This window comes from Trachemys scripta, chromosome 11, assembly GCF_013100865.1.
Source record: "Trachemys scripta elegans isolate TJP31775 chromosome 11, CAS_Tse_1.0, whole genome shotgun sequence".
Classification (NCBI taxonomy): Eukaryota; Metazoa; Chordata; order Testudines; family Emydidae; genus Trachemys; species Trachemys scripta.
In genome coordinates this window covers 36,710,339-36,735,575 of record NC_048308.1, presented here as the reverse complement: position 1 = coordinate 36,735,575, position 25,237 = coordinate 36,710,339, and the positions used below count along the sequence as shown (strand labels likewise).

Genomic DNA, 25,237 nt, shown 5'->3' with positions numbered 1-25,237 from the left:
TCTGCTCCATGGCTGCATGACTGTCAGCCTGGGCCCTTCAGCACCACAGGTACCAGGAATATCAACCTTACACTGCTTCCTGGGCATTCATTTCCAGATTTCTTCCGCCTCTGGTGTCATTTTTGGACCTTAGCCCTCAATGGGACCCCTCCTTCTGCAGCCTACAATCATCATCATCAATGGTCCCATCTGGCCTTGAAATCTATGAATCATCCCAACTTGCTCCTTAGGTGAGTCATTTTTATGCTCTTGTGACTGGCAAAAGATGCAATATTAACCCAAGAGAGGGCTGCTCTGGGTTCCCAGAATGAGGCCTCACAACTTGTGTTTGATAAGACATCTCCTCTCAGACTGCTTGCATATTTAAGAATAGAGGGAATGACTATTAGGGTTTGGTACAGAAGGAAGGGATTAAAGATAGATATGAGCCCTGGCCCTGGCTCATCTCTAGTTTTTAATGGCCATATGTTCCTGCATGGTCCTATTACTTGTTTGAACTATATAGCCCATTAAACTACACAATTCTGAGTTAAAAGGCAAAATAATCCTAAAGTAGATTTTCACACTGTTTTAATTTTTAAAAAACAACTATCAAGGTGTCTGATCTCATCTTGGTGCACATTAATGTGATCATTCATACTTCAGGAGAAAACTATACCCTTCAGAGCCATATATTACCCTCGACCCATGCAAAAAACTTCCAATGATGTCAATGGCAGCATATGATCCTATGGAACAAATTCAACCATCAGTTATAACCATTCAGTTCCATTCACTTCCATGAAATTTTCACTTCCATAGGTTTAGCAGAATAGATTTTGATCCATCACAGAATGGCATTTCTCAATGGAATGTGTACAAGACAGTGATGCATCTGGACTCAGGAAGATGCTTAAGCAATTATTTAAGAAAGCCAGACAGATAAAAAGAAACCCAAAGTACATTTACAAAGTACATGTTCTCCCATGAAACTTAAAGAGTTTTCAGGAAGGGTCAGCATAAATATAATGGTGCTGGATTAATGATGGCAGGTTAGAAACAGTTTGACTAAACAAAGCTGTACAAAAATAAATAATTTTCACCATTGCCAAAATTGAAGCCTAATTGCATTTCTCACAAATTTGCAAAAAAAAGGGAAACATGTCAGTTTGATCTTCAATTTTTCTTTTTTCTTTTTCTACAAAGAAGGTATATTTTGTAGGTAAAAAACTGTTATTTTGCAATGAAAAACTAAATTGTCAAAATTTCTGGGCCAAAATTGCAGATTTCTGCTTGGAGTAAATTCATGAATATGTATAATTTTACCCAGAGTTTAGCAGAGAAATCTGTGTTCAGTGGTGCAAATACTAACCTTTTGCTATGGCTCAAATTAATGAATAAATGCAAAAAAATAATGAATAACTAACAAGATAAAAACAGGTACACTTACATTGTCTTGGGAGGTCCGATCCTCAATGGTAATGAGCACCTGCACTGAAATATATGGGAATTTTCAGTGCTCAATACCACTTAGGATAAAGCCCTTAACAGCTAATGAATGACAATAGTGCAGTTCATTTTACAGTAAAATTAACAGTGCTACATCTAGAGTTTTGATCATTCAACATATCCAATATTGGATAAAAGTAATAAAATGATTTAACTGATTAGTTACATTTGATTGATAAATATTAAATTAAAAATATTAAAAATAGTTAACATAAAATAATATTAAGCAGATGAGATTTTCCAAGATAAGATCCAGTTGTCAGTCAGTTAAAATTAACAATTTTTTTAAAAAATTCCTAATCAGTGGCATTGCCACTGCAAAATTATTATTCGTCTTAGCCATCTAACTAAAATTCCTGTAAGTGAAATACATTAAAACAATTGCAAATCTCTAACAGCAAATACATTTCAATTTTGCCTCAAGCTGGGAGTTCAGTGCTAAAATGAAGTTTATAATCCCATGAGCCCATTCAGTTCTAAACTGCAGGTGGCAAATCAAGAGACTACAAACTATGCTCCCTGTGTGTGAAAATCAATACCTGAAAAGGTTTTCTACACCTCCTTTGACAGCAATTTAACAGCACAAACAAAAATGCATGTGCTAGTGGTGTAAATGTAGGGATGAAGGGCTATGAACAGAACAGTGACCCTTAGACCAGAAACAGCCTTTCACCACATTCTACTTACAAAGCTTGAGATGCTGTGTGCACAGAAGGGGAAAAGAAATCTAAGGCAGGTGCAGGAGAAAGCTGGAAAGAAAATAACTGCAAACTTACATTAGTGACCTATTTTCTGAAACCAGCTTATCTTATATTGGATTTTTCTCCCATTAAGAAATATCAGATTTCTTCAGGACTAAGAAATAGCTCTTCACATCTGCCAATGCTGCACATTCTGAATTGTGTTCCAGTGTCCTGTACTAGACAATACAGCATGCATTAACTTAAGGTGCTTGTCATGGAGGGTACAGATAAATCGGTTCAATCCCTAGCAGCTTCACTTCATTATTACTAAAGATTAATGTGACACTAATTGGTCCTGAGCCTGATCTATTTATTGAGTCTTTTACAAGTATGAGCTGTAGAATTAAAGCCACTTAGCCGTTCACAGGGAGTAAACAGCAACTGTTTAATTTTTTGAAGGGATTTTCCCAATCATTTTGCAATACACCTTCATTTTATAATGTAATCAATCATATTTCATCACTGGAGTGCTTGAATATTACTTTTAAGGCAGTTTTATATTAATGAGAATTTTTAATAAAATTGGACATTATCCTTTATCCAGAAGAAAAATAATAATAAACTGTTAACCATGATACATACTATAATCCTGAGTGCCGACAATAGGTCTTGCTCAAGATGAAGTATTTTCATCAGTAAGCTAGTTATTATGCATTACCAGCATGTGCACAGTAGCCTAGCGTGACACCAATTTGCATAATTTTTCTTCTCTAACAGGCTTCAAAAATAATAATAGGCATACTAGATAAAATCTATTAATTTTAAACTTTAGCTGTTATTTTTATGGAGTAACTTATCAAAAGAACGTTGAAAGAATTAAAATTAATAAATTATAAATGTATCATTCTGCCTATCAGATGTGGGCCCGTAGCCATCTAAACTGAATTCAGAAATGAAGCCTAAGGCAAGTCCAGAAGCAAATTGCTCTGGGTCCTCCCCCATGGAAGTGGCTGCAATAAGGTGCAAGGAGAATGCCACTGTCCGATAATTACCAATAGCAGCAATGACCTGGAAAATCAGTTAAGGCTTTCGTTGTACAGCTAGATTATATAGATAGATAAATAGTAATGAGTATTGGATATGCACACAAAGCTGTTCTGGTTGAAGTATTAACAACACCTTAATCTACAGCAAGAAAAAACACTATGAATACCTTTTTTTTTTTTTTTTTTGCACACTGAACCTAAACAAGATATTCCTGTATGTTAATATCCATCAGAAAGATTAATGTGTTAGAAAACTTTGATGGTCAATTAGCTTCAGAAAGAAAAGTGAAAATATCTTTACATGGTATAATGGAATAAGTCAGGGCCCATTCCTTATCTTTATGAATTAAACATTTGTATATCCCGACCTGTATAGCAAGCAACATGACTGTAGTAGAGTATATTCTCTTGGATATTCACCCTGTAAGAAGTCTGGCTAAGGGACATCTTCAAAGAGGGATTTAGGCGTGCAAATTTACTATGCATTTGATATATTGCCATTGTGAAATAACATTGCTCACAGTACAATGTATGAGGAAGGTGATTACACATTTACACATGGACTCAGTCTCCACTACTACAAAAGCAAATTACCAAAAAGCACTCATCTACCCCAGTGACAGATGCTGTGTAAAAACCTAGAGAGAGAGATGGAAAAACAACACATGCTCTTGTACACACACACATGCCCTCACAATAAAAGCAGAGAAGGAAAACTTGGGGGCTGATAGTGCCAGGTATTTCACCTCTGAGAGGCACTAATCAACTTCAATTCCTATTAACTTCAGGGGATTTGTGGCAGTTTAGCATCTTCCAGGATTGGGGCCTGGGGCAGAGAACAGGTTAATAACAAAAAATCCTTCATGAGTGGAATCTTCAAACAACAAGTTAATAGAAAATAAACAAATCAACCCTCCTTACTCTAGATTAACTCTTGGGCTACTGCAGGTTCTGTGGAAGAGGGGTCAGGTAATTAGTGCATTCAAGCCAAGATGGTGAAATGGAGCACACTGCATAACAAAGTAAATCCAGTTCAAAAACATAATAGACAAGGAAAGACCCTCTCATACCAGTGTATTTTGATGTATTTTTCCAGTTCACGTTTTTAAAGCTCTTCTGATAAACTTTGACTTTGCATAGCTCAATCATTATAGTGAATCACCCATCATTCCATTTTCTCTTAGTGCCTTACACTTTTCTTTACATATTGATTTTCACATACAACTCCATATTCAATAAAAATGGACTTTCAGAATGAGAAATTGATTAAAATATTGTGATGTAATTTAATATTTCAAAGATAATACAATGCACTGTGTTGTATTCTAGCACACACTGTTTAACAATCGAATCATTTTTCTCAATAAAAGTATTGGCTGCATATAATTTTAGAGCCCAGATTTCTGCTAAAAAGGCGGTGGGGGAGAGAGAATACAGTATGGTATAAGGGGTTTTTTTTGGCCTAACTTTGGGAAGGCCTCATGAGACAGATAACACCAAAAGGATGCATTTAAAAGCATGATTGTGGGAGGCAGGAGTTGGTGGGTTCTGTTCCTGACTATCACCAACTTCCTAACAGGGCCCCCCGGGGGGGGCAAGTGGGGCAATTTGCCCCAGACCCTGAGCCCTGCATGGGCCCCCATGAGAATATAGTATTCTATAGCATTGCAACTTTTTTTTTTATGGAAGGAGCCCCCGAAATTGCCTTGCCCCAGGCCCCCTGAATCCTCTGGGCAGCCGTACTTCCTACCATCAGTATTGCAGAAACTGAAATCTCTATGTACTTCAGTTTCCTCATCTATAAAATGGAAATACTACTACCTGCTTGCCTCCCAGGTCTGTTGAAAGGTACCTCCTGTTTACAGATCACAGATATAATACTTCCAGCATAAAACATGCTATATTACCACCAATATATTTCCAGTGTACACACTCACACATTTACATGGAAGGACTTTGAATTTCTCTTATCATTACATTTCTATAAACTAGAAATTTTATATTACATAGTTTACAACAAAAACATTCTCACTAGAAAGGTATCTTTTAAAAAAAAAGAAGTCTCAGCAAAGTTTACCTAAGAAGCTCAGTCCAGGGTACTTCAGCAAAATACCTAAAATCCTCGTTTAATGTACTGTACTGTTCTTTTGCAATTGCTGTATCCAATTTGTGTTCCTGTCGTATCAACGCCACCAAGATAATTTTCTATAATGAATTATTTATATTCTGTTGTAATCAGACATCTGAGATAGTCTAAAACATTTATATGGCCACTTAGTTCACTAACGATAAGTGAGCTAATTCTAAAAATGTGAAGCTATCTTAGGGACATGCTGAACTAACATTCTGGCCAATATTTTATGTCAGAGGAGCCATCTACCATATGGGTCAAAGAAACCACAGAGAGTAGAGAGGAAGGACAGTCTTGTGCTTAAGGCATAGGTCTGGGTCTGAGTTTTTCAAAGATTCATGGATTGAAAAGTCAGAAGGGACCATTGTGATCATCTAATCTGACAATCTGTACAGGACAGGCCATAGAACTTCTCCAAAATAATTCCGAGATCTTATCTTTCAGAAAAACATCCAATCTTGATTTTAAAATTGTCATTGATGGCGAATCCACCGACTTGGTAAATTATTACAATGGTTAATTACTCTCTCTCAAGAATTTACCCCTTATTTCTGCTCTGAATTTGTCTAGCTTCAATTTCCAGTCATTGCATCATTTTATAACTTTCTCTGCTAGTTTGAAGACCCATTATTAAATGTTTGTTCCCCATGTAGATACTTGTAGACTGTAATCAAGTCACTCCTTTAATCTTCTCTTTGTTAAGCTAAATAGATTGAGTTCTTTGAGTATATCACTACAAGGCATGTTTACTAATATTTAATCATTCTCCTGGCCCTTTTCTGAACCCTCTCCAATTTATCAACATCTTTCTTGAATTTTGGGCACCAGAACTGGACACAGTATTCCAGCAGTGGTTGCACCAGTGCTAAATATAGAAGTAAAATAAACTCTGTACTCCTACTCAAGATTCCCATTTATGCATCTCAGGATCATGTTAGCTCTTTTGGCCACAACATCATACTGGGAGCTCATGTCTAACTGATTGTCCACCACGACCCCCAAATCTTTTTCAGAATCATTGCTTCCTATGATAGAGTCCCCCATCCTGTAAGTATGGCCTACAGTCTTTGTTCCTAGATGTATACATTTACATTTAGCTCTACTAAAATGCATATTGTTTCCTTGCACCCAGTTTACCAAGCAATGTGGATCACTCTGAATCAGTGACCTGTCCTCTTCTTATTTACCACTTCTCCGATTTTTGTGTCATCTGCAAATTATATCAGTGATGATTTTATGTTTTATTCCAGGTCATAGATAAAAATGTTAAATAGCATGGGGCCAAGAACCAATCCTTGTCAGACTCCACTTGAAGCAAACCCACTCAATGACGATTCCCCATTTACAATTATATTGAATTACCAGCTTTGTGAAGAACATTGTGTCTGACCTAGGGCACCTCAGAATTTCTGTTTGCCCCTGTTACCAGTTTGTAAAAACTAGGATAATAATCTCTACTTCACAAAGGTCTCATGAGGATACATTAAGTATTATCGTAAGACATTCGTACCACTGTGGTGGAAGAGGCTATATGTGCCTAGAAAGTTGATTTTAATTATTAAGAGATAAATATGGGGACTGTAACTGGCTCTGAAAGATAGGCTACAAGTCCAACATAGCCAGAGTCATGGTTCAGTCCAGAACATGGGAATTCTGGGACTTGTTCGTAGGGCTGATAGGAGTTGGAGGCACAGCTAGGAAAGCTGGAAAGGAGTTCCAAGGCTATAGGAAGCGGCCTTCCCCTCAGAACACAGAGAGTTCTCTCTGCCAAGAAAGCCTAGAAAGAATAGGAGTGGGTCTCTGTATGATGGGAGGAGACTGGTATAGAGCGGGAGGTTTATCCATAGGGGCCTGGTAGATGCCTAAGAGGTATAGAAGGGGCCTGCAAGGCTGGTAACAGGAGAGTTTCCTGGAGTACCCCATGGAGAGCATAAATAGTACCACTGGGGGAAAGTGAAGTGAGAATAGCGTGGGGATGGGATTAGAGAGTCATCGCATCATTTAGGACCCCAGAGAAATGTGAGCTCTCCAGTGGGTTTAAGAGCTGGTCTTTGGTACGGGTGAACGAGGCAAAGGCCCAGAGTGCCGTTCTAACCAGGGCACCTCTGGAGCAGGGGTGGATCTGTACCCACTGCTCTGCTGCCGTCTGCAGCCACAGCTGCTCCTGCCCCCTGCCTTGGAGCCACCCCTGGCCCACTGCCCCCTGGCCCACTGCTCTGGGGGGTGCTGATGTCAGGGTGCCCCCCTCCCTCTGCCCCCATGTATCTCTGCTGAACTGGGGTTGGGACAGGGCTCAGGAGTGGGACAGAGCTGCTGGTGACTGCACAAGCCTTCAGACTGTTGAGTGCCACTCTGCTTAGAGGGACAGTGCATTGTCTCTCACACACTTACTCAGCTCACACACACACACACACACACACACACACACACAGTCTCTTGCACACTCCCCCAACACACAGTCTCTCTCATATACACACTCTCTCCCAACATACACTCTGTCGCTCACATACTCTCCCAGCACACACAAACACACACACGTATTATTGTTGTCATTACTTTTTGGTACTTCCTGCAATGCATGTATATTCTCTGTAATTTTATTCTTTCAAAGTTGTTAAGGATTAGAGTACTGTTATTTTAGTTTTTTGACTGGTCTGTGCATTTCATAATTTTATTTCTCCCTTATGCTTAAATTTAATTATTTGAGTAGTGAGTTCTAAAGTGCATAATCTGTCCTGACTGGAGTAATTATCATTATTACTTTTATTATCCTATTGTGCTTTGTCATTCATTATTTAAAGTGGTACAATCAAATAATAGTATCCTTCTAGAATGTAACTTTAGCTTGTACTAACCTTAGCAGTACCAGTTTAAAAAACATTAGCTAAACATATAACTTTAGACACTGCGCAGATGAAGGTCACTTATTTTCAAATTGTATTTTTAGTTATAGCTGTAAAATAACTTAAAATTTGCATGCAAATAAATTAAGTTCCAACTATGATATCAATAGCAATGATGGAGTCAAGTGTTAGTGAGTCATGTACAGGATTGTGATCGGTAAACATAAATGCCAAAATAATTTAATGAAAGAGAAAAAAACCTTAATCGCATATGTTAAAATTAAGTATGTTTTTAGTGGAGTGAAAAACAATTGACTAAAATAGAGTAGATAATGGCAATAACACACAGTGTGTCTGTCAGAGAAAATAAGCAGATTTTATTTCTCTCTCCTAAAGATAGTGTACAAAGTATCAAACATGTGTTTCTGGCATTAAAGCTCCAGAACTGATACCTCAAGGCTTTGGATTGCATATATCTTGCTGTATTATCTCTTGATTGTTCTAAATTTACATATGAACTTTAAACGTGGCTTTAATAGGAGTTTATATATATATATTTTTCTTTACGTAACAATTAGATACAGTGCTCCTGTCAGCTAATTCCTAAATTATTATCTGCAAAAAACTCTAGAGTTTTCAGGTGCCTAAGTAGTCCCTGGAATCACGGTTAAGTTTCCTACCACCCCCCAATATGTGAAATGGTGCCCCAGTGAGCCAGGAGTGGCCAGAGGGCTGCAGGAGGGCCGTGGACTCTGACTAGATGTAGCCCCTGTGACAGTGCGAAGCCCGCCTTGAGGCACATGCTGAGCACAGGCATCATAAGCCACAGCCGCAGCGCAGAAGGGTGGCAATACACCATATACCCCATGCCACCCTTGCTTCTGCACTGCTGTTGGCAGTGGGGTATTGCCTTCAGAGCTGGGTGCCCGGCCAGCACCCTCCAGTATCAGGCCACCCAGCTAGTGCTTAATTTGTGCCAGAGTTCAGCTCTGGCAACTCTTTCAATACAAATTAAACACTGGGGGAGGCAGCGGGGCCCAGAGGTGATGGGGGAGGGGTGAGAAGCCCAGGAAGCACGTGGAGGCCAGCGGTGATGAGGGGAGGACGGCACCAAAATACAAGTTCTCCCAGGGCACCATTTTCCCAAAGGCTGGCCCTGAGAGCATGAGTGTGGCATGCAGCAGGAGATGCTGGGGATTCTTCAGGAACAAAGAGACATGTTGAGGTGTCTGGTTGAGCTTCAGGAGAAACACCTTGAGGCTAGACTCCCTCTGCAGCCCCTCAGAATGGCATTCCTGCATCTCCGTATTCCCCCTCCTCTCCCAAATGTACCAGGAGGCGAGGGGGAAAGTACTATATCCCTTCTACTCATCACCGGGGAAGGGTCATACGACTAAAAGGTGCACATATGATGATCTTTGACAGGCAAGGCCACTGTATTTAAAAGACAAGATAGCTGTGTTTTTCCCCTCCTTATTTTATTCCACTGACTGTCCAAGGTTTCATTCTTTTTCTGATCTTTCACTTCCAATACATTTGTGCAATAAAAGTCCATAAGTCCATGTCCTGAGAATGAAATAATCTTTATTACTTCACACATTGGAGAAAGGGAGGCAGAGGGGAGGTACAGGGAAACTGAGGCAATGGAAGGGATTTGCTAGAGATACAAACCCAGCAGGCACAGCAAGTTCACAGTATGGGAAGGCACAACTCAAGAAGCAGCACACAGTACTGTGGGTCATTACTAAAATGGGTTTTTAAAGCCTCCCTGAGATGCAGTGTTCCATGCCGAGCTCTTCTTATAGCCCTGTTATATGGCTGCTCAAAATTAGCAGACAGCCTATCCGCCTCCACACCCCACCCCTATGGAAAACTTCTCACCCTATAACCAGGGGGATATTGCTTTCACTGAGGTCTAACCTAAACTGCACCAGTGACCCTTTAAAAGGCCAAAGGTGCATTCAACCACCATTCTGCACCTGCTCAATCTATTGTTGAACAGTTCCTTGCTGCTGTCCAGGTGGCCAGTGTTTGGCTTCATGAGCCATGAGCACAAGGGGTAGGTTGGGTCTCCCAGGATCACTATTGGCATTTCAATGTCATCAATGGTGATGTATGCAGGGTCTGAATGAATGCTTCCCTGACATCTAGCTGGGAGGGGGAGAGACTTGGGTGTGTTTATGTAAATACAGTTTACTCCTGCTCTGCTTACACATTCAATAGATACAGCGGTGCCAAAGTGATCAACTTTGGCTGGTGTTGGGTACAAATCACCTTAGTACTGAATGCAGGGGTATTGAAATATGGTTTCCATCATTGTAATTATTGTAGGAATACAGGAAAGCAGGACTGGGCTTAACCTGTCCCAAATGAGAGGGCCACCCTCAGTTGAAAGAACCTTGTTAAGCCAGAGACTCGAATGTCAGAGCCCTGTGAAAGTAAGAGAAGAGAAAAGAAGAGGTATCCCCAGCCAGGAGACTGCACACCTTCCCTAGACTGATTTAACCTGTTCCTCCCCTCTATTAGAGCTAAATAGGCTTCATTAGGAGCCTTTTTGTTATGTTAAATGTCCACTCAGAGCTGAAATCAGTTGTGGTAGGACTGTGTTTCTGCCCAGCCTGCAAAGAGCTAAAAATCACAGAGTTGAAATCACTTGAGATGGGGTGATGTCTCACCCAGCCTGCAAAGAGCTGGAAATTACTAAGAGATTGATGTGCAGAGGTAACAACAGAGATGCATGGGGCAGCAAAAGGTGACTGTCAGTCAGCTGGTGAACGAGTGGCTGGGGTGGCAGAGAGGCACAACAAACGGCCAGCAGGGCAGCTGATGGAGAGGTGCGGCAAGAGCGGTGAGCAGGCAGCTGGCGGAAGCAGCGAGCAGGCAGCCAGCAGGAGCAGCCCGTGAGCAGCCAGCAGAGGGGGCGGCGAGCGAGTGCCCAAGCAGCGGAGCAAGTAAAGTACCTCTTTACCCCACCCAGGGGGGAAGGTGAACTCTGCAGATGCACCTCCAAACTCTGGGTCTGCACTGACCAAGGACAGCAACTGTGAGTTGGGTGCAGAGAAGGGTTGGGCATGTGAAAGGGACTTTTTGGGTTGCTGGACTTAAGAACCTGAGGGGAAAAGGGCACTGCCCAACCTGCTTGGGAGTGGGTCTTTTACTCATGGTTTATGTTTATGAACCCTGTTTGCGGTGTTTTCCCAAATTAACACCAAGGTATTTCCCTCCTTTAATTAAAAGTTTCTTTTCCATGCTCTCACTCTGTGCTTGCAAGTGGGGAAGTATTTGGTGTGTAAATTTCCCAGGTTACTGGGTGGGAGCTCAAGCCAGTTCTGTGTGGTATCAATGGAAAGGAACCCCGAGATATTGAACCCGGCCCTGGTTGCTGCTGGCTTCACCTGACAGAAGAATTACAGTTATTTTGCATTCCAGAAAGAAAGTCCCTGTTTGCAGCTTTCTGAACAGACCTGTGTTCTTAAAGATGTATGCGTCATGCACCTTCTCTGATTATCCCATGTTGATGTCGGTAAAACGGCTCCAGTGATCCACCAGCACTTGCAACACCATTGAAAAGTATCCCTTGCTGTTTATGTACTCTTTGGCAAGGTGGTCTGGTGCCAAGACAGGGATATGCATGCCATCTATCGCCCCACCACAGTTAGGGAACCCCATTGCAGGAAAACCATCCAGTATGTCCTGCATATTGCCAACAGTCACTACCCTTCTTAAGTATCAGAGGGGTAGCCGTGTTAGTCTGGATCTGTAAAAAGCAACAGACTCCTGTGGCACCGTTAAGACTAACAGATGTATTGGAGCATAAGCTTTCGTGGGTGAATGCCCACTTCGTCAGATGCATTACCCTTCTTAAACAAAAGGAGATTAATGGCCCTGCATACTTGGATCATAACAGCCCCCACAGTGGATTTACCAACTCCAAATTGATTCCTCACTGACTGGTAGCAGTCTGGCGTTGCAAGCTTCCACACAGCAATTGCCACTCGCTTCTCCACTGTCAAAGCAGGTCTCATTGTACTGTCGCTGCAGTGCAAGGCTGGGGAGAGCTCCACACACAGTTCCTGGAAAGTGGCCTTGCGCATATGGAAGTTTCTTTCTGCAACCACTGATTATCATCCCATAGCTGCATAACGATGCAATCCAACCAGTCAGTGCTTGTTTCTTGGGACCAGAAACAGCACTCCACTGTGTTCAGCTGCTGTGGGACTGCCAGCAGCAACCGGGAATTGTTTTGTTCTATGGCTTCCAGCAGGGCTGCTTGAAGGACATTGCCATGTTCTGCATGGGTGCGCCTCTCCCAGCTCTGGAAATACTGCAGGATAAGATAGGTGGTGTTTGTAATGCTCCAAACAAGAGTGCACAGCTGAGCGGGGTCCATGCTTCTCAGAAGATGGCACACATGTGGCTATGCCAGCCTTTAATGGCATGAAACATTATGGGTTGCAGTTGAGATCGGGGTGTGGAGGAGAAAACTGCATCATGGGACGTTGAAGCCATGTTCCCAGACCCCCTTGCAAGAATATTTTTTTCCCCATGAGGCATTGCAAGCGCTTCCAAAAACCTCCTGCAGCAAGTTAAATTGTGGGATAGCTGCCCACAGTGCATTGCTCTGAGCATCGATGCAAGTACTGCTAGTGAGGTTGCACTCCACCAACACAAGGAGTGTGGCATGGACATGCACTACTGACTTACTGCAGCGACTGGATGTTGATTTAACTGAAGTCGACTTAAGTTTGTAGTGTAGACATGCCCAGAGACATGAGGAGGTGGGGAGTGCTACAGTGGTTCAGAGATTCCTCCTTCTGTGCATGAAGGTCAGAGAGTCCCCATATATGGATCTGGTGAAGCATTGTCCAGGCCACAGGTACCAGAGATGGAAAAGTAAAAGACCTATGAGTCATCTAATCCATCCCTCATGACAGTACAGGATTGTTCTCCACAGTACATTTTCAAGTGCTTTATCCAATCTAGCTTTAGAAGTCTCAACTACTGGAATTTCTGCTGCTGTTCTGCGGCTTGAACAAAATATTCCCACTATCTTGTTGGAGTATCTGCTCTTCAAACAAAGGAATGTGCTTTCTTTTGTGTTTTTACAATGCCTAGCACATTGTGAGAGCTACCAAAATACAAATAAATAATTGCCATATTAAAGGCTTTAGTCTGGATAATTCATAATGTGAAATGTAAAGGCATAGCACAAAGTACTATGAAAGTACTTGTGTTTATGGGTGTGTTTGTGACATGCACACACAAAGAGAGTAGCCCGGCAGTTCTCAAACCGTGACCCCCTTCTCACAACAAAAATTTCTACATGACCCCAGTAGGGGGGACAGAAGATCAAGCCTGCCCGAGCCCCGCTGCCCCAGGCTGGGGGGTGGGGAGGGGAGGAGAAAGCTGAAGCCCTAGGGCTTCTGCCCTGGGCGGGGGGCATGTAACCTTAGCCCTGGGCAGTGGGGCTTGGGCTTCAGCTCTGGGCAGTGGTGCCCAGGGCCAACACTACCCTTGGCGACCCCATTAAAATGGGATCCTGACCCACAGTTTGAAAACCCCTGGAGTAGCCCAATATTTCTATCCTTACAATATTGCTATTTTTAAAATACTGAAAATAGCTGAACTGTCTAGAATTCCTAACTGCTACTTGCAGTTTCCATCACATCATTTCTGAAAAGCAGGACTTACTTCGATCATCATTATAATTAGATACTTTTCAATCCAGTGGATGATGGAAATGCTCTATAAATCCCTAAGTGGATTTTGCCTCCAGGAACATGGCGACAAACAGGAAGCAGTTTCTGCTCCACCAGCTCTACAACTGGATAAGCTAACACAAGTACTATACAAACTGCTATGTCATGGTCAATATTTTCACCTGCTTATATAAAGGTCAAGTCTGACATCATTTTAATGTACTAGTGTTTGGGCCTGACATGGAAATTTTGGGTGTACAAGGAATACAGTAACAAATCCTTATTGCTATATACAATATACAATTCCTATATCCCTCAGGTATCATCTGGCATTTATATAGCAAGTGAGCCTTTTAGGAATAAAAAGGATCAATGTTACAAAATACATAACATATTCATACTGTCTTTGTTTAACCAATATTCAGTGATTATTTTGATAAATAAGATTTAATTCTAAAATCACCTAAAATGTAAAGCAAATCCTGGTTCAGAGCCTGTTCAAACCTACAACAACAATAACCTACCTTTCAACTTTTGTTCTTTTCTTCTTTACATTAAATTAATAGTTCTTATACACCTCTGCGGATTCTGTATATTTTAGGTACTGAAGATTACTCTCAACCTCAGCAGGACTACAAAAGAATCCAAATCTTTAGTTAATGGGAGTTCATAAAAGGTACATAGATGCTAAGACTGAAGTGTAACAAAATATACCTCTGGCTGATGAAATATTCATGCCTATTTGTCATGAAGCACTAACATCGTTTCTGGAAGACTTTAATGAGTAAATAAGAATACAGAACCCTACCGCCTTTTTACAGAAATGATATGTACAAAAATACCTTTGCTATATTGAACTTTGGGTGTTGGAGTAAGAGGCATCCATAAACATTCCTGATAATGTCCCATTTCCATGAAAACCAATAACTTTAGTATTTGGGATACAGTTTTCATCTGCAAATGATGATTCCACATCTCAGGCACACAAATCTGGACTATGCAATAGCCCCATCCAAACTGTACTGAAGATTTTGACAATCATGGTCCCACCTTGTGGTTCACATTTTCTCCAGGTGTGTATCCTTAGCACTCAGAAATGGAAAGTTACGTTAAACAGAAAGAGAGCTACCATGGCTCACCTTGCAATGTTACAAATGTGCCTCTTGGTAAATCAGTGTTACTGTGGCATTCTTGGCATTCCTTATAAGAAATATCAGAGTAGTGTTAATTACTTGCAAATGGAAATTGCAAAGATGTTGGCCTACATTCTTGGCTGCACAGCAACCACTTTACACAAGTCCACTCGTGCAAAGCAGCTGCAAACACAAAGGGATCAGAAATGTGATTCTGCAACTGCTCCATACAAGGCAGAGCAAGAGATGAGAAAACACAAGACAAGGTGGGTTCTTAGAGCAGAAACCTTTGCAATAATTTGACTGATGCAACTGCCTGTAATTCACATGATGCAAAACAACTACCCATCAGTTCTGAATAGTGTATCGAAGTAGCAGGAAATCTCCTCAACTCACTCCGTACGTGCTCATTCAAAGGAGAAACTAGAGCTTCAACATTTTACACCACATCCAGTCCCAGATTTCAGGACAATATATGCAAAACAAATACTGTAGCACTGCCAACCACAAGTTCAAAAAGCGTGAGTGTAAACACAAGAAATCATGAGACTGGTATTAAAAAAAAATCCCAAGATTGGGGAGAAGGTTTTCAGGGGGTGGTGTTTTGGTCTGTCTTCTGGTTTTTGAATTCCCCTTTATTATCCCCAACAAGTGTATTACAAACCATAGGTCGAAAAATCAACCTGAAATGCATGAAAAGGTGCAGGCCTCATTTCACCCATGCACTTGCTCTGACTCCCTTCAATACTACAAAGAGGAGGAGAAGGAGTTAGAAACAAAGTAACTAACATGGCATAACTGTCTTCTTGAATGAGCATGGATGAAGGAGGTACCAATTCCATGCACGAAGAAGTGTGAGGCAGGGCATGTTATTGTAAGGCAGTGGTCCCCAAACTTTTTCATCTGGTGGGCGCCAGACGAGCTACGGAGGACCGTGGCAGCGGATGAGCATCCACTGAAATGCCGCCGACAAGCAGCAACGTCAATAGGCATCACCACCGAAATGCCACCAAGAAGCAGCGTCATCCAGAGGCATCGCCTCTGGATGATGCTGCTTCTCGGCAGCATTTCAGCGGATGCTCGTCCGCCAGCCAGTATGCGGGTGCACTTAGACGCCCCACTGGGCACCATTGTGCCCGTGGGCACCACGTTGGGGGCCCTTGTTGTGTAAGGGATTGCCATCAGAGCCTGCCAATTACCGAGGGGGAAATAAACCAGTTCTAGTAGAAGAACTGAAGAGATGTAAGGTGGACTCTTAGAGCACTGGTGATGAGTCTGTGTGCAAGAGAACCTTTCCCTTAATATCTCTGTCAGGATAGAGCAATTAATTAGGCAATATTTCATTCAAAGCCCTCCCCCCATTGTAAGACAATCATTTATTGAGCTCTTGCTGTTTTGTTACATGGTGCTGATTGCTGGTTCATTTTCCAGCTGTTTCTGCAGCTCTGACTCTACCACCAACTTCCTGACTTTGAAAAACCTCATTTGCAGGGCTCCCGCTGCTTTGCTGCATGGTGCTGATTACGGTCTGTCTTTCCCAGGAGGTTCCCAATCTCACTGTGGCTTAGATTATGCTACCAGTTTCCTGTCTATATGGCTGTTATCAGAGCCTCCATCACTACTCCCTGAGGTGCTGTTTATTGTTCTTCTTCCTGAAGTGGTTAATATTCCCTTTATTTTCTTCTTCTCAAGTCATGGTAAAATGCAAACAAGGGAGTTATACAGCAACTTCACTGCAGTATCCTCTGCTGGACCATTCCAAAACACACACAGCTACTTTCTCTCTCTTTTATTTGTTACAGTGCTGACTGCAGGACTGCAAGTCTCCCTCTCTCCTGTCAGGGACTGTAGTTAAAAACAGTGACATCAATAAGTAAAGGGATTAGGCAGCACTAGCATGAACTGCCCATAACCACATGAATTTCTTTGAAAGGCTAGAGGCAGTGAATGCAAGGTGAGGGGATGGGAAGGGAGGAGAGAGATGGCAAAACTGATGAATCCCCCTTTATTTGCAAAGAACAAAACTCTGGCTGATGACATTTTGGGAGTTCTTCAAAGACTACGGATTTTCTTTAACACCTTTTTTTCCTGATTAGTTTCTGAATCTGTATTTGGCAGATGCAGCCATCCTGTGGACCTCCTTTGCAAGCCTGCGAGGGGTGTGTCTGTGAGGTAAGCACTATCACGTCCCGGCATATGAACATGGAGGTTTTGCCACGCCTACCTACAACCAAAATCAGGTTAAAACAAGTTCCCATTTCTTAATTCTAGGGCCTTCATTTATATCCGTATGGACCCTAAAATCTCTGTCCTTCTAGGCAACCACAAAGATCACTTATCTCCCTTCCCCCTTCCCCCACAGCTTGGAAGGCAGATGAGCTGCCTGTTTCAAATCTAAGCCTAATCCCTCTTCCTAGGCTGGTCAGCGGGAGGTGTTCCTTCCACAAGTAGTTAACCTCTGTGTGGGGACTGAGACCAAGCACATCCCCTCTGATGTGCAGCTGAGCTTTACCAGGCAACCATCTGAAATATCTGAAGCCACCCTAAACTCCTTCTGCCAAGTTACTGGACCAACTGGCTTCACTGATAGTAATATGGCAAACACAAGTAATTACAATCAAGTCATGGTAGTGCTTTGATACCCTACCATTACTTTCCTAACAAGGCCAAATGTGTTGAGAAATCTGAGATACTGCAGTCTTAGCCAAGGAAATTATTCTTTTTGTGAATTTGTATAGATCTGTGTATTAGCATGTCCCGGGGTTCTCTACTCACCACTGGGGCGCCTCCTGGTGGCTCATCTGGGAATTAGCTCATGACCAGTTTGATGTCCCCTCCTTCAGTTTCTTGTCCTGTGGTGTCACTCTCTCTCTCTGGAGTCAGATTATTCCCTCTTCCTCACTTGGGGAACTCCTTCTTTGTGACTTGGACCTCTGACCAGGTTGCTATAGTCCTCCCTTTCTGGGGTATCGAAGTCCATTGGACGACTGTCTCAGGAAGTCTTCTGGTCCACTGCCTGCTCTGTGCCGCTTCCCCAGTGGCTGGTAGGGCAATCTGGTCCTGCCCACTACTCCGGGTTCCACGCCAGGGACCCTACAACGAGCGGCCAAGGTCTGCCCTGTCCCAAACCTTGCTGCCGTTTCCCTGGGCTACCTCACCTCTATCAGGCTCCTCTCCACTCTTCTCTGGGTATGCCCTTCCCTCCAGGCTTCTGTTCTCCCTCTGGTTTCCTCCTTTCCCTCTGTAAGCCCAGAGAGTGATTGCAGGCCTTCTGTACTGCAGCCCCCTTCTTACTTGCTACCTCCAGGTTTTAGAGCAGCTTATCCTGCCCCTTGCCCAGCTGGGCTTCATCATCAATTAAAGGCTTATCAGACTTGACTCTCCTGCAGGTGCAGCCTGTCACAGGGTTAATTGGCCCTTTTTCTCTCTCCTCAGGCCTTGTGTGGGGTAGGCACCTCATAACATAAAAATCAAATGTGCCCTTCTTATGGAAACACACATAGTCAAACTGCAGAAAAATACTTCATTTTCTTCAATAAAATGGAAGTCTGATTTTAATTGAACTTGTCATACACTTACATGCTGGTGTGAACTGGGAACGGGCCTTGGTTGTCATTGGGCCAGAGGCAGTTGATGTTGTACATCTAAAACAATCAGCAGGGTCACTTAACCTTAGTCCATTGCTGGACAGCGATTCTTGACCAAGGAAAGCAGTGTAATTTCTATAACATATGCAGGTTTAAAACCCCAATGACAAAGTTTAAGAAAATTGGAGGTATTGCCAGAGCCCCTGCCTCACACCTTCTTAATCTTCCAAAATATAAGATTAGAGACAAGAGATTATTTTCTAAGTATGGGCCTAACAATCATTTATTTAAGGGGAGCTTGCAGTTTGCCTTGTGAACAGTCTCCTCTTAAAAAAAAAAAAAAAAAAAAAAGATATTCTTGAATAGACCTTCAGTTAGCATCATTGTCATTGCTCCATTGTGCAGTGATGACAATTAATACCAGTTGGGGCAGTTCCTCAGCATCTCCTCCCTGGATCTTTAGTTTATGTTGGTAACTGTCCTAATGTCTCCTTACTGGACTTGCATTTGGCCCTTAGTTTGCCTTAACAAAAATATCTATTTTATTTATTTATTTATTTATTTATGGTTAAAGAAGAAACCTACTATAGACTTCTCAGCCGAATTCTGACAGAGTTTTTCCACTGACATATAGATCTTAGTGTGAACAATGGAAGCCACATCATGTGACTTTTATAAGCAAATTATCACTCTTTCATCAATTTCAATATATTTGTTGCAAAAATAGAAGCCATCCAGATACATCTAAGGTCCCAGGAGTATTATTAAAATAATTGGTAACCTAGCTGATATTTAGCTCAAAAGTTGCAATTTAATTAAAATGTTATTAGCTTTTTCTATAAATGTTGTTATAAATAATGCTTTGCTAAAAGTACAACAAACATCTGATCCAAAACACTTCATAGGTGGGAAAAAAAAAACAAAAAACAAAAAAAGGAAATCTAAAGATGGGATCTTTACAAAGACAACCACGTTAAAAAAAAGCATTGAACATTCAGGCCCCGATTCAACACAACACAAACACTTTCTTAGCTGTAAGCATGTGACTAAAGCCATCCCTATTCATCAAAATCTTTGAGCATAGATTTGTCTCATTGAAGTCAGTGGACATAAGCATGTGCCTAAAGCTGAGCACATGTTAAGTGCTTTCCTGAATCAAGACCATAAATGGTGATGTTAATTAGTCGTCAAGACAATTTGTTTCCCTCATCTCCATGTTTATGACACTTAGGAAGGGACCAAGTTAATTCTCCTTGAGTCGGGCTGAACTCAATCATTTGAATGGTTAATGTGGGTGTTTTTGTTAAGATACCACCAACTTTATATGGATTAACTGTTCATTCTCCAACTCTTTTTTAATCATAGGAAATTATTTGGATCAGATGCCGAAAATCTGTTTATCTCATCTCATGATCTTCCCTTTGTCTTGCCCTATAACAGAGCCATTAATACAATGCTCAGTCTGCCATGGTTTCTCATATGGCAGGTGACATTTATGTTAGATTTGTTTCTTCAGAAGAAAATAGATTAGAGGAGGTGTCTGACAGGTCTTATCCACTTCACAGGCTGCGCATAAGGTACAAAGATCATCCATGTAACTATTGACAGAAATAACCAGAGAACAACTGAAGACAACAAGCTGTACACTAAACATGCCCTCTCCTTAAGAATTAAATGCAATTAATCCTGGCCTACCACTCAGCCCTTCAGGAAGTTTGAAAAACAAAGTCTGGAAATTTCTAAGGGCATAACAACCAGTAATGCAAAAGTACTGGATCCCATCCTATTGCCTCCAATTGACTGTACCCAGGAAGACATTCGGAGACAGCAGGCCAAACTCCTCACCAATCACACACAGAAAATGTCCCGTGGAAAGAGATAGCACATACAGCTTTCAGTACTGGAAATCTGGATTGCTTTTTATTTTTGTTGTTGTTTTCATTTTTGTTTTTAATTACTATAACTCAGGCTATGATTTAGTCAGGGGTATTTCTAGTATAAGTCATGGACACGTCACGGGCAAACAACAAAAATTCGCAGTCCGTGACGTGGCCATGATTTACACTAGAAATACCCTTAACTAAATCTGGTGGGGGGGGGGTCACTCCTCGGCGGGGAATGCCCCAGGGAGCCACTGCTAAGGTGGAGGCCGGGGCCAGCGACACCAGCTGCCACGGCTGCTGAGCAACGGCTGCTCTGGCCACCCAGAGACCACTGCCAGGGGCGGCCAAGTAGCAGCTGCTCCTGGGGGCCACTGCTGGGGATCAGCGCCGGAGGCCACTGACAGCAGCTTCTGCCGGGGGTCGCCAACAGCGGTTGCTCTGGCTGCTCCCAGGGACCCCTGCTCAGCTGGTCCCCGGGGCCTGCTGCACTGGCCACTGCTCAGGTGACCGTGGTCCCCAGGGCCAGCTGCCCGGGGCTGTGAGTAGCAGGTGATACAGCTGGTCCTGGAGCCCTTCATCCTGGGGCCCCTGCAGCAGCAGCTGCCAAAAAAGTGACAGAGGTCAGAGAAAATCATGTAATCCGTGACTTCCGCAACCTCTGTGACAAACACAGAGCCCTAAATATAACATGGTTGATAACAAAATACTTATTCTTTAGCGGCAAATGGAACTAGAGCTCCCATAATTCAGAGTGACAGATCATTAGCTCTATACTACAAACATTAAAATATTTACAAAAAGTGAGCATCATCCCTATTGTACATATGTATAAACTGAGGCACAGAGTGGTGAAGTGACTTGACAAAGGTCACACAGTGAGTACTGGCAGAGTCAAAAACAGAACTCACACCTCCTGAGCCCCAGTCATATGCTGGAGTACCATCCATTACAAAAGTAAATTTATTCCAAATACTGGTATTTGCCCTCACTGCTTTTGAGAGACTATTACACAAAACAAACTAATAGACCTCACCTGCTAACAAGTTTTCCTGATATTCAGCCCAAAACCTTGTATGCTTCATTCCATTTTATTTCTTTGATTGTCAACTCTCTTTCTGGCAGGAATAGCGTTTTCAAAACACATGTACAGCACCTGGCAGAAAGGGATTCCAGTCCTCAATGGGACTCCTGGAAGTTACCATATTACAAACAATAGAGGGTCTGGAGACCCCCTCATCATTCATATTTTTTTAATCAATGAAAATTTGTTTGGAGAGGAAACTAATTTAAAAAAAAGGGTTTAATCCAGAGGCCAGGACAAGCTGGGTTCCAACCAGACACAAAAATCTGTAAAATGCAGTTTCTGAAGTAGGTTGCTAAGCATTTGAACATCTCTTAATCACTGTTAAGGATCTTTCTTTCTTCAGTGGGCCATCTCTCAGACCTGACCTACACACAGCTTGTGAGCCACTGTAACTATTACGTTTAGGGATGTGGCCTTTTTGTTTTTGTTTGGGCTTTTGGGGGGGGGGGTGTTTGGTTGGGGTTTTTTGTTGTTGTTGTTGTTGTTTTTACCAAATAGTGACGTTGGTACAACTCCTAATGGACTCAAGGCACCTTTATCTGGTATAATTATACCAGAAGAGCTTATTACCCTTCCTATACGGGAATAACTATACTGGTATAAAGCACCTTTGAATATAGCTGAATCCACACTAAGAGAGTTGTATTGCTTTAACCATATCAGTATAGTTAAAGTGGTACAATTTTGTGTGTACACAGGCCCTTAGAGAAAACGGCAAGCCTATGTTCTATTGTGTATAATATGGATACCTGGAGAAAACTGGTTTGGAAAGGGGGTGGGGGGTAAGAGACGTTGTTAAGAGAGGTCTCTGAACACAGAACAGGGAGTTGCTATCCAGAGAGCAAGCAATGCTGACAGCCTGGCCAGAGACAGGATTGCTCTCATGGGAGGTAAGCTATTCAACTCTCTTGTTTTCTCTCTGTAACTCAGCTCAGGATGCCTTAGCTAGTTTAGTTTATGAGAAATGAAAATCTAGAGGTGTGTTAAGCAAAGAATTTCATTTCTTTTAATTCCATTTTCTCTTTCTCTGTTTTTGATCAGTCTTGGTTTAAGAGAGCCCCATAGCTTCTAGGAGAAGGGCTGAAGGATAAAGACTTTCTGGAACCTCCATTTCCCACCTAGCCCCCTCCCCCACCAGTCTGAGTCAAAGTTCAAGGACAAAGGCCTCTCCCCTGTGAGGTGTAATGCTGTGGTGAGTAACACACAATAGGAAAAGCCAAACGACCAAGGAGGAGTCAAGAACTGACAGTTGTTTTGTTCACAAAAATAATAATAATTACTCTAATAGCTGGACCATGATAAACCATCTCTCTCCCTCATTGGTGTTTACAGTGTCCTTAAGCTGAGGGCAGGAATACCTGAGCACACTGGATCTAAAGCCTCTCTACGGGGCACAGAGTAGTAGGTGAGTTCTGCTTGCTTGTATGAATATTTAAAGGAAGATGGGTGAGGATTTTTCTCTTCAAATTGGATTCAGAAATGAGACACGGTTCCCCTTGATATCAGTACTGCAGTCCCAATCCTTGCTCTGTCCACCATAGAAGAGCAGAGCCAGCACTCCCCAGCCTATGGACCCTTGCCCCTTTCCAGGTCCCTTATTGTTTGGAGCATTTACTACTCTGGAGTTGACTGGCAAGAAGCAGAATTAAGGATGAAAGACAGTATCTTCTCCTCAACCACCCATAAGAAGAAGAAGCAGATGATACCACTTCATCTCCAACAAATCTGTAAATCACCAAGGGCCCCCAGCCATTTTACAAGCCATTTCACCACACATTAGATCAATGGGAGTTGAGCACGTCTGGCACCTCACAGGCTCAAGGCCCTCTGTAAGCCACTGATATAGTTGCAGCACACAAAGCATTTCAGAAAGGAGAGTTTGGCATATAGTACTGACCATTGTCAATTTTATATCTGCAGATATCTTGCAAAAAACACCTTTGTCAAGGGCACAGGCATCTGCCAGTTAACAGGAGTCAGATCTTTTGCACATGAATGACTTTGCCTAGTCCTGTAAAAATGTGCTAATCTAAACTACATTTTGCCTTGCAAGAATGGAAATCACTTTAGCACAACAGTGCCAACTGTCTTGTTTTCAGATGTGTTCATACAGTGCATTAAAACAACGCTACTCTTTTTAGTCATTTATACATACGTACTCCACACAGAGTAGATAGATTTTAAAACGTAAGAGGTAACTCCATGTAAGCAAGTCTATAGGTAGGATCTATGTTCCTTAAAGATTCTCAATAAAGCAATTTTTTTCAGAAGTTCCTGAATAGGCAGGCTTCTGAATCTTGCATAACTGTAGTTAGCCATTGATTCAGCCACCATCCTTGCCTTGAGAAGGACCCACCATTTCATTCTCTAGGCAAAGAACCTGAGCAAGAAAACGTATACCATGAGTCAAATAATGAGAGTAGGAAATGCTACACACTTGACAAACTCATTCTTCTTTATAGTTTCAAGGTGGTAAATACATCTTCATGTTCCAATAACATAGATACTACCCATCAGAGAAACCATCTTCAATGCAACAAACCCGTAATTCAAGATCGGCAGTTTATAAAGTACCATTTATAATTATTATTCCTTTTGGGGAAAGCTAGTATGTGCGGTTATTGGAAATCAAGTTCTGTGCTCTGTTTCCAGAATCAAAGTTGAAGAGAAAAGCTTTCTTGCCAAATGTAACTAGAAATTTAACCAGTCAAGGAAATCCTTACTTCATAATTATGTACATCATACTGACCATCCAAGAACATCTTTCTAGGATGTAGTTTCTGCACAGGAATACAGGCCAGCTAATTGGAGGGCAGTTCTGCCTTCAGGGAATACTAGCAAAATGGATATTAGTAATGATTCTAGGTCAAGACTGTGTCAAACAAGTTTGCGTTACCCCACAAGGTGGGGTAAATGTGAGGAGAAGCAATTCAGCAACAACAGCAGGGACCACTCCACACAGTTCTATTTAAATAAATGTCCTCAGTTTAATAAGTTATTAGTTCTTTCACCAGGTATCATGGTTATGATAAACTTTAGTGCCAGTTATTCTCCCCAGCTTGATAGATTCAGTTTCCCAATGTGTGTAATAAAAGGTTAAGAAATACAGCTGCAAGCATAGCTAGAAATGCACCAGATAACAACTGCTCATCTAGAAGATAATTATGAAGGGTTATCAGAATTAAACAAGGACTATTCTATTTTGAATGAAAGGGGACAGAGCAACGAAACTCCTCTTGTAAAGGCCATAACATTCATTCCCCTACAGCCCCCTCAAAAGGTGCCATATTATATGAATAATATTAATAATTCTATCTTACCCAATTCGGGTTGCTTCAAGGCTTGCTGCATTCTCAGATGCTGCAACAACATGAAAAAGCAAAAACTTGACAGCCTTCCAGACCTTTGGCATTTCTCCAGCTATTTCACAGTGACAGGCCACCCAGCCCAACAGCTGTTGGAAGTACATGCACCCTATTGTATATATTACATTTCCATTCCAAAGGTGACTCACAGCAAAAGAGAATGTCGTTAAAAAAAACCCTGAAGTTTCTGCTTCTTACCTGCCATGGTTCTTGTTGGCCATATGCTGCACTAGGCAAGAGGTATTTTCTCTTCTGAGCAATAAGCCTAGAACAGATAAAGATTTAATAATTAACA

General features: G+C 41.9%; 1 protein-coding gene across 1 annotated transcript in view; it reads right to left on the bottom strand.

The window, feature by feature from the left end:
• Window positions 1–24,928, bottom strand: part of MYO3B (myosin IIIB) — a 319,441-nt gene extending 294,513 nt beyond the window's left edge. Inside the window, exon 1 of the mRNA XM_034786511.1 lies at window positions 24,898–24,928. The gene's annotated coding sequence lies outside the window, so the exon portion shown is untranslated. The remainder of the gene's footprint in view (window positions 1–24,897) is intronic.
• Window positions 24,929–25,237: the final 309 nt, after the last annotated feature.